Source organism: Rhinolophus ferrumequinum, chromosome 19 (assembly GCF_004115265.2).
Source record: "Rhinolophus ferrumequinum isolate MPI-CBG mRhiFer1 chromosome 19, mRhiFer1_v1.p, whole genome shotgun sequence".
Classification (NCBI taxonomy): domain Eukaryota; kingdom Metazoa; phylum Chordata; class Mammalia; order Chiroptera; family Rhinolophidae; genus Rhinolophus; species Rhinolophus ferrumequinum.
Window position 1 is genome coordinate 54,033,345 of NC_046302.1, and position 11,597 is coordinate 54,044,941.

Consider the following 11,597-nt stretch of genomic DNA (forward strand, 5'->3'; position numbering starts at 1 on the left):
ATGTATGCATACGCCAATTCCCCATAGTGACTAAATTTGGAATTTGAATATATGAGGTATATCCTAACTGTAAAATTCTGAGGTTCCATAAAAATATAGATTGTTACCACGTTATCCTTAAGCTTCTATGGTGTTGTTAGAGAATCATTACCGTGAGCAAAGTGTTGTTTTATCTTTTCAGATATAAACAATAACACCTAATTAGGATATGTCTGCCTGCAGAGAGAGAGACAAGAAAAAGCTCCTTAAACAAGAAAGAACTGTAATTTGTGCTACAATGAAAAGGAATCTCTAGTGACGCAGTCCAGGCCTGATAAGTGGTTTCCTGTTGTTGGCAGGAACCCAGGTTTCTAAATTTCTGCATCTTTGTACTCTCTGATAAGTGCTCGGCACTGAGCTGTGTGTCGTATATCTGCTGTACAGGGAGAGGGGTTGGAAGCCCAAGAAGAAGGTGCCCATTCTAAGGTGACATCCCGGAAGTGAAGCTGACAAAATGGACAACTGACAAAACTGCAGGTATGTCATTGGCCAGATTTGAGGCACAGGGCCACGTGTAGCAACAAAGGAGCTTCTAAGTCTTCATTAAGTGACAAAGTACAGCAATAAAAATTGGGATATTATTAGTGAGAAGAGAGTGAAAATGGATATTGAGAGGTAGCAGCAGTCTCTGATATATCCAAACGTGTATCCCCTTTGATTACATAGTGTTGTTCATCTTTATCAAATCTCCAAAGGCATATTTTTTTCCACTTGGACACATTTAAAATTAATATTAAAGTACACCAATTACAAGTAACATTTTATATTGTTCCTAATTTTGCCAGATCACAAAGAATCCACATTTTGTTATTACCAAAGAATTTCACTGCCCCTCATAAATGACTTCCCCACTGTCCTCCTCAGCAAGGGAATGCCATGTCTTTGTCACCATCTTTCTGGATACCTTTCTCTAGCAGCCAGGCTATGCCCTGTATGCTTTTCCAGGTCTCCTCCTCCCTCTGGATGTTTCAGCAAGAGAAGGTAATTGACTTTGGGGACATAGCAAGGTTGACATTTTTCAGTGCTTTTTCTTGCCCTTTCCTCTGGAAATGAATGGATCCAGAACCATCTTGCCTGTCTCTCTCTACAGCCAGGGATGGATTTCCTGATTCCTTCAGATCTGTGCTGCTGGCGTGATAATAGAACCGAGAGTATTTTGCATTGCTATGCTCAGTTTTAATAGAACAAAACAGAACAGGTGAACAGGGCTTCACTTGTTTTATTTTCACTCTCAGCACTGAAGTCCAGGGAATCCATTGTGTGTCCTTCTTGTGTGGGGAAGACAGTGCCACAGGGTCTGTGGGATGTCCAAGCAGGTAAAGTAAACCTACGTAAGCCGAGTAACACCTCAGAGCACGTGTAGCTCTGCCATGAGGCTACAGCATAAGTCAGTAGAAGAGACTGTAAATATCTATGTGAGTTTAATTTAAGCATTTAAGAATATGTACCTTGATATAGAGAGCTGTTTGCTTTCATCAAGCATTTTTATTACTCTTCTTCATAGTTGATTCATAACTATGAATGCATTCATGTGTATATGCGTATACACACAGGCACAGGTACGTTATATATAATGTATATTTAATATGTATTCATCTCAAGGGTATATTATGTCAGCTTATACTTGCAGGTGACTTAGATGTTTCTGTCAAAGACACTCTGCGGGTAAATATTAAAAGTATAAGTCAAATGTGTCTTTTAGAAAATAGGTGAATAGTAAAGAGATAAATATATAATCCTGTAAGCATAATTAGATATATTTAATGTATTTATTAAATGGGGAACTAAAACTATAGATGTAGATAAAATATGTAGCAAGTAGGTAAAAAAAGCAGATGAAACATGGAAAAAATACCCAAGGAGAAGAGTCCATGTATGAGTGTGTGTTGTGTGTATGTGTGAGTGTGTGTGTGAGTGTGAGTGTAAGTGTGGTGTGTGTGTGCAGGGACTGCACTAGCAAGGTCTCTGGACAAGTTCTAACCCACACTCCTGGAACAAGCTGTCTACGGCAGTTGCTGTTACGGCTTGGAGCCTGTTTTCCAGTTTTCACAATGAGGGAGACTGGCTTACTACGGATGATTTCAAAACGTTCTTGATGTCTTATTGAGATAGCCACCTAAATTCAGAAAGTGAGTACAGACTAGGATTTTAATTGAGAACCTGTTATAATTGTTCATAAAATAACTCTTCACTATGTATATTGAACTCAGACAAAGTCCATTTCCATTTGAAACAGAGTGTCACTAGATGGAATTATAGCACATCTTCAGCACCTACTTCCTCTAAGGACGTGTCAACTGTTAAAAACACCATCATTTCAGTTAAACAAAAAAAAGTACTTCTCGTGATTTTGTTGTTTCTGCAGACACACTGGATTGATATACAAAATCTCTAAAATTTATCTACATTGTACATCCTTTTTGGAGAATCAGGTTTACACTTCTTTATATTTTGAATATAATAGGTCTTGAAACAAATGAGCCAATAATAAGAATGCTTTTCAATCTGTGACATTGACACAATAGGGAATGTGGATGGTCTGAAAATTATGTACACAAATGTGAAGATTTGTATTAAAAAAAAGCCTTATCCAGACAAATAAACAATGCTATTCTAACTCAGAGATAGAATTCTATCCTTCTATCAACTCCAGGCCCTCATTTCTCATAATGGTAAGCAATCTTTTTGAAAGCAATAAAAAAACACCCTGGATATCTTCCGGCATCATCACTGAGGTGCTCTGACCCTGATCAGAATGATCACAAGGAAAGAAGAGGACCCCAGGAATTCAGAGAACTCTCCGGGCACACTAGGCTAAAATGCAGGGGAGACATCACAGCTGGTATCAATGGCATGATACATGCAACACAATCAGGCACTTTTGGGTATTCTAGCTGAATGGGACCTCAGAGACTATTTGTTTCTCACTGTCTAAGGTTTATCAGTAAGAAAGCAAAGGCCAGGGCAAATGAAATGACCTGTGCAGATTTCATGAATGCCACTTTGTTTCAACTGGACTCTGGTGCTCTTTCACTCTCTCTTAATTATCGACATTAGGAGTCATCTAACTTCTCATTGAAAATGAAACAAAACTGAAAACATGTGTATGAGACCATTTTCCCATGACTCATCTATTCTACAATATAGATCGACTTCGACAGACATAAGACACCCTGGATAAAGAAAATGGCTCACCTCTCCGAGACTTAGAAAACTTAATCGAATTAGGGGATGGCTTTTTAAAATTGTATTTCAAAAACACAGAAAAGCAAAGATAGAATGTAAAATCATCCATGGTTCCACAGGTTTAAAAAAATACCGTGTGAACTCAGAAGTGAAAGCCCTCCGTGCAGTCTCAGGCATCAAAGGTGACGGCCATTAGCCCTTTAAAATCCCACATCTTAATGAAACCACACTGTTCACATGAGCATAGTAAAGGTGTTTTAACGATTCAGAGTTTCTCATGTTTATTTTGGTTTTGTTGTTCTATTGCAATCATTTGATTACGGGAATGAAGGATTTTGAAAAGAGGGTGAGACAAAAGTATAGACAAAATTGAGTGTGTTTTTGTGCCGTGCGCATCAGCCCTTGAAATGACCCTATGAAATTACACTTGTTGAAGGAAATTTCATTCTTTCTAGTTTTGATCTTTACATCTTGCACCTATGAGTATCAACACATGTATGTGCGCACATGTGTGTGTAAAGACGTAAGTAGATGGTAATTAAGGAAGATAAATTTACTTTACACAAATAAGCTAGCATTTGTCTTACTCCTTGCTATATACCTTCATAATACAGAAGAGGTAAACAAATCTAAAAGTCACGTTCAATTTTTCTATTACGGCTTTCTACCCTAGTTTGATATTTCCATTTCAGTGCTTCATTTTTACCTCCATGTAATTGTGCTGACCTAAATGACCATGTAGCTACAAATCCCCAAACTTTTTACAAGACAAAGGAGAAGCATAAGTAAAAGCTACATTAATTCCAATGAGTACTGATTTCATTCTTGCATTCTGTTAATAAATCATTGATTCTGTAACATTTTCTTGGGAAAGTTATTAGAACCAGGACATCATTAATGGCTTTAAACTAGCTTTCAGGGTTCTGCTTTCAGGGGGAAAATACTTAATGCAATCAAAAGTGAATGAATTTGTATCATGAACTCTTCTGTTCATCCATGGGCAGGGTGAGAGAATGAATTCTCTGAAAGTCGTTATGTTTCTGCTTTGTTTCAGTGCACTTGAAAAGTACAAAATAATAAATCTCATCTGGTGGAAAGGATACTGGCTATTCAACCTTGCTTAAGATTCTTCTTTTTTTTTCATATTTGATAAAATTGTTCTGTCAGGTCTAACTATATTATTGCCATATCTCACATAGGTGAAAGCAAGGAGAGTGCCGGAATTTGACTTTTACTCAAAGGTAAGTGAGGAGCTACTGTGGGTGTTTTCACAGACATAGATGGAGGACGAAGAGAAAGAATTTACACAGATTTAGATGTGTTAAAAATTGGGGTCTTTGTAATCCATCAGCACTTGCAATATTTCTTTATTGTTTCCCCATTAATAGCCCCTTCTTTTTCCTGCCATGACTTAATACCCATACAACAGAGCACTTATGAGGTTATTATTTATTTTGTGTGTGAAATGAACTCATACAATGTGTGTGAATGCTGTACACCTTAAATTTACACAGTTATTTGTCAAATATGTTTTAATAAAAAAGAAAAAATACAGAATTGTTTATAAATCTAAAACTCCCTTAAACAAATACAATGTAAGTTGACATATAGATGCACATTTGGACATTGCATGTGTACACATTACTGTTTTAGTAAAACTGACTCAAATTACCCAAGTCTGTGATATTTAATTTAGAATGTCAGAGGCCATATAACACATTAGAAATAGTTCATATATGCAAATTAAAAGTAAAAAAACTGTATTCATGTAACAGTTCTGACACTTCACTGATAATTGTATTTAAATAAGCATCCCTTTTCTAACTTGTAGTATTTGTGTAACAGAATTTCACTTTTAGGTGAAATTTGTTCTTAACAAATTGTCTGAAGATATTAACTTATATAAACTCTTATTCTTTTATCAAGGCATATAATTGATGTTATCATTTTTTAAATTGTGCAAATGCACATGTGTCTACATTTAAGCTTTGTTTTAGTTGCAGTGCCTTTGCAATTTTTGAATTTTTAAGCTTCCGTGTCCTTTTGGCCCTTCCCAGACATTATTGCTTATTTCGTTTGAGATACAAATCAACCAAAGAGTGTTGGCACATGCGTACTTTGAAGTGACCAGGATGTAGACTGAACATCCTTTTCTACATCCTTTTCTGAACATCACCTGGAGTTAAGACCATCCACTGTGTAGAAAAGGTGAAGTCCGGGTCAGGTGAAAATGACAGGCATGTCTGGCTTCAGAGACAAATTCTTGCTACATGTGTCTCGCTCATTTTTATGGGAATTTATCACCGAAGATCAGGAGATACGCCCATCTAGTTTGCACAAATTAATTGATATATAGATTTTAAGTCAACGAATAAAAAAGGCAGAAAGGCAGGAGTTACAGGACGATTTCTGAATAAATTGCCATTATGTTCTGTTACATCTCCTGACTTCTTGGGCCTCTGCTTTCCTTGAAATGTTTGGAAAATTTTCTGGCAGAATTTGGCGCTCCCCACCCATTCTTCCACACAAGTTCTATTAGGAGGGAGTGACAGAAATGCATTCCTCTCCCTGTGTGTGATCTAATCACAGCTTTCGGCTCTCAAAATAACTTGCCTCTCTCTTTTAACTCAAGAAGATTGTCAGTGATGTCATGCAATTACTTTTGCTTTTTCAGTGGAGTGAAAGAGCACATGTTACAAAGACTGAAAAATATTTCATGTCTTTGTTCCCTTGTTTTCTGTAATTAGAGATGAATTTTTCTCCTAGCAATATATGATAGCTTGAAAAGATTCTACAAAATCTCTGACCCACCCTTCGTAAAGAGGTGGAGTCACTCCGCACCCTCCCCGCCCCTAGAATATGGGACAGCCTAAGTACCTCACTTTTAACAAAGACAAAGCATTGGAAGTGATTGTGTATGGCTGGTATACCAGGTTAGAAAAGGTGATACAGGTTCCACTCTTTTGCAACATATGACCTGGAGCCCTGAGTTACTATACAAGGTATCTGGCTAGCCTGAAGCCATCTTGTTGGAGAGATCATAAGACTACACTAAATAAGGAAAGATGCCCAAACAGCCCAGCTTCCAGCCATTTCAGTCTTCCCAGCATCAACTGCCAGACACCAAATACCTGAGTGAGTGAGCTTTTAGATGATCCCATGGCTTAGTTTCATGACTTTCAGTGAGCCCCTGGACACTGTGAGGCACAGACAACCCATTCTATTGAATCCTCCTTGAATGTCTAACCAATGGACTCTGAGCAAAATGAGTGGCTGTTTTATGAAACTAATTTGGGAAACTCACGCCATAATACCATGTTTTAATGACAGTTGAACATCCATTGGGATGGGTTCACTGATGTGACTATGGTAATCATTTCAGAGTACATACATGAATCAAATCATCACATTGTCCACCTTAAACTTCCACAATATTATATGTCAATTATATCTCATCAAAGCAAGAAAAATATATTTAAATAAATGAAACCATTGTTTCTAAATGGAGGAGAGGTTATCACGTGATCAGTCATTTCCTACCACACAGCCATCATCACTGGGTTCCTAGGCACTGCTGGCTGTACAATGGAGATCATACAGCCTTTAGTGATATATAACGTTGTTGCTCGGTATTTTAGGAGCCACTGCAGTCCCTTATTTAAACACAGTGCTTACTTGCTAACATATTACTTTTTGAATTTTGTGCCCAAATTTGTTTACTTACTCATTAGAATTAATACTAAAAATCAAAAGTTTTTATTGCCTAGGCAAGTGTTTCTTTGCAGTAAGAAAAATAATCAATATTTTTGGAAATCACTTTGATAGTTTTTTTCATTTGCTTTGTTTTGTTTTTTTTTTACTATTGAGAAGTATAAAAATGATATGGCAGTATAAAACGAAATGTTCACAACTGTACTAATTTATTTTTTAAGAAATACCAACTTTGCTAATATTGAGTCAAAATATCTTGGCTGTAAACAACAGATGCCTGAATCCCTATGTGCAGACACAAACCACAGGTAGCAACATTCATTTGAGTTGACTTCTTAGCAGCACTGATGAAAAAAATGAAATATATTATTGCTTATTTTATTATCCAATAGTCTTTTCTAAATTGATTTAAAGGAATTAATTCTTCCACTCCTTTCAAATTGGTAGCCACAGATTATCGAAAATTCACTTTGTCATTCATCTTCATTACTAGATAACAATAGATACCAGAATGGTTGAATTCAAGTTTGATCTGCTTTTTCTTCTGTGTATCAGATACTGTAAAGTGCTCCCTCACCTCCCCTCAACTCCACAATGAGCATATAGCCCCTTGGTGTAAGTTTCACTGAACACATTTTAACTATGGCACCATTAAATGTTACCGAGGAAACTAGTAGAAATGGGGCAGAGGTGGTCTGAGTCTTAGACGACACACTGATGACAAGGCACCCACACACAACTCTTGCTTCACGTTCCTGTTACATTTTATTTATGTCAGGATATGGTTGAGTGGCACAGGGGTACCTCTCTGATGACAGCGCCTGGTTTTCTCACCACATTGGCTAATAGGTGGTGCCCAAGGACGTCTGACAAGCTTCCTGATGATTTCTCCCTAAACAGCTATTCTAGATGTCTTACGCAGGGATGGAATCTCTCAACAGATCATCTGATAACCTTTAACCAAGCAGCCTGCACATTCTAACTAGACACAATATATTGTAATATGTGTATATTTGGGGATAGGCATCCCTTTGGGATTTACAGACTATAATTTCCTTCTAATGAACCTAACTACCACACTACTACCCTAGTGATACTCTATATCACCAAAGATTGTTCAATCATTATATTGGGAAAGCCCCAAAGCTTAATACACACCAACAGATAAATAAACAAATATCTAACAAGCAAGCAAATGATTGAATGAATGAATGATGCATTTACAGAAGCACAAGCATGTGTGATATGAAACATTTAGTCAGAGAATCAAGTTCTAGCTCTCTTAATTCCTGGCGCGCTGTTTGGACAAGTAACTTAATCTGACTGACTCCAGGATCCTCATCAGAAAAGAAAAAAAGAATGAAGTGCATATGTCTGTTATGGATATTAAATCGGAACACCCGTGTTAACAAGCACACTGACCTCTAGTCTAATGACCTATACACAATGTGTTCCACACTAAATCGCGCATTAAGGCCCTACGATCCTGAACTATCAGAGGTCCCAGACTCGTGTCCGTTCGGAAAACTGGGAGGCCACCTCCCTGTTGTTAGCCTGTGAGTGCTTGAACCAAGAGGTCACTTTTGGTTTTCTCGTGAAGAGTGCCATGAATAACTGGATTTAAGTCCTGCCCAAACTGAGCGTCCGCCATGCAAATCTACAGAAGTTACGCTTGCCTGTGATAAGCTCAAAGACGGCATTCTTTCAAATGCCATTAAGGTGGAGGATAGTACGTAATGTTTCAAGTATTCCTAGTTACTCTCCGGAGAAGGCTGCTGTTGATCCCAGTGGTGTTCTGTCTATGCACCAGGAAGACCTAAGAGATAAATGAAAAGCACTGATGGGGCATCTGCTAGACCTCCTATGATCCCAAATGCATCTTCCTGAAAATTCAGCAAAATTAGCACATAAGGGTACACAATCTGCCTTTATAAGCCATAAAACCTACATCTAACTTCCATGTTTCATACTGTGTCATCTGTACCAACTTACTACATTACAGTTTGTAATAAAATGGGGAAATATCACTATACTTCGCATTTACTTGTGTATTCATAGTACACCTATAAAACTACGACCACGGATAATTTTCTTCTTTATGAATTGGCCAAAGAAGAGCTGAGTATGGCAGGCCTAGCCTGGGTCCACCCAACAGGCCTTCTCGCTTTGGCACCTTGTTATTAAAATGTGGTCCCCGAACCAGCGGCATCATAGCACCTCAGAGCTTGTGAGAACGGCAATCCCACCCCAGACCCACTGAAGCACTCTAACAAAATCACCCAGTGATTCATAGGTTTAGGAAGCACAGCTCTAGGCTTGCTTCAGCTCAGGAGGTCTTCCTGATTCCTGAGATTATAGCGACACCAGTGCTCCTTCACACTCATCATTAACTAAACAGACACTAGCGAGTCCCCAAGAAGTGCATTCAGATGGTTTCAGCTACTGATGGTCTACATTACTGTGTGTACGTGCTTGGGTTTATCTAGCCACTGAAAGTATGAACTATAAAAATTAATTTTTCTAATTAAGATGAACATCCCAAGAGTGAAATTGAAAGAAAATAAATGACCTGAAGACACATTATTGACGGTTGATGTGTACAAAATCTCTAGTCTTAGGCTTTCTGGACTAAATTCTGCTTTTAGCCCTATAACTGAACATTTTTAAAGCAATCAGAAGAGTGCTGATTACATGTAGACAGAGATACACACGTGTTTGTATGCAATTAAAATAAACACTGTTCTAAAAGATAAATAGAGGTTAACAGTGAATGGTACTAAGCAGGGTGATTTTTACTTATGCCATCTGCATATCTGAAGTTACATTTTACAATCAGAAAAAAACATAATAAAATAATAAATGTACTTTTTCTTTTGAAACATACATTTGATCCTTGATTTATTTTTATTATTGTCCATATATTGAATACCTAAAATCTAAGGAAACTCATGTAGCATTTTACTTGGTTAAAGGTTAAAATATAAAATCCATAAAGAGATAAACTCTGATTTTATTCACCTAAACTAGAATAAGGGTACCTTCAGCATTTTAAAACAATTTTTAAATGAGAAATAAATTAACATGCAACATTTTTATAATCAACTTATTTATTGAAATCCTAAACTTTACTAACATTTGTCACCCCAATAAACTTTAATGAAAAAAAAAAGAAAGAAATCCTAACCAAGTGCTTGCAAAACATACTGCAGTAGTGATTCAATGCAATAATTGATTCAATGGACAAAGGTGAAAAGGGCAATAAGAAAAAATACATTTCAATGTATATTATTAAAAAAAATCCCAAATTGCAACTTATGATTTTGAAGAGTTGATTAATGTGTCTTAAAATTTAAAAGTAAACAATGAATTAAAGAAAAAATTAGTATTATAAACATTATGCATCCCATATATTTTACTAGTAGAAGAAAATAGCCAAAAAAAATCAGATTCCATTCATATGAATGAAGTTTGTCATTCACATGCATCAGCAGTCTAAACTAAAATCACAATCCCAGCTCAGAAGTAAAGCTTATACAACAAATACTTTTCCAGTAGCTAATACATATCTAACATAGTTGAGAAATAACTTCCATTACGCCATAAATATGAAGCGTTAGGATAAAGCTAACAGTGTATACCTGGTTGACTGCCTCCTTCAATGTCTCTGGGCTTCCTCACAACGTCCAAGGTAGGTTGGTAATTGCTGTTCACAGGGGGACAGACGGCTGTGGGAAGCCCTGAAGGAGCCGTCCTCATGCATTGTTATCAAGGGCTGACTACCAGTATGAAAATGCGGGACACATATTCAAATGATTGAAGGGAAGACACGGATTATTCAAGACTTCCAGCTACCAAAAAGACAAGCTGCTCTATCATGAGCTCTGTGAAGGCTTTTAGCACCAGATGGAGTGTCAAAATGCATCACCTAAGAATGGAGTAGGCGACCGTATGAAAACAAGACAGGGTAGATATTAGAGTAAGTGACATTCAACCACAGATTCCTCTAGGGGTCGGATCACAAGTCAAACTGTCCTAAAATAAACCTACAAGGAAATGCTTGGAACAAAGTCCAACTGACTATTCATTATATAAACACAAACACATCCATCCATCCATCCAAACCCCCACACAAACACAGTTTCTCTTTCTTCTTAAGTGGGAGATCTTTTATAGCAGATTAATGTAGTAAGAGAGAACACGTCATGAATCTCAAACAGAAACATGAAAAGTATGGGAAGAAACGCCATCTGGTAGTCAATGCTCATTCACACTTTATGTTTCTGCATCTGGACAAGCCACACGGCGGAGGACCAGCTGCTGGCACTGAGGACAATGAGAAGGAATGTGGTTCTGATTTGCCTTGGTGGCACTTCCATAGCCGGACGTTTTAGGGTGTTGTGATTATTTTTGAATCAGTTTTCATTCTTTATACATTTTAACAAATAGCCATGCAAAAGAAAGGGTAAATATGACTTTGCATTTCTTTTTGCCGAACTATGACCCAAATAATAAATCAATTTGAATTAGTGTTTATGCAGAACTCGTTCAGTTCAAGCCGTGACACTCTCACCGAGGGCTATGCAAAGGCGTTCCTTCAGCTTGCCTCTGTGCTGTTCAGTCTGGCAGCAGCTTCTTGTAAGTGGAAACATCCTTTAGGAATT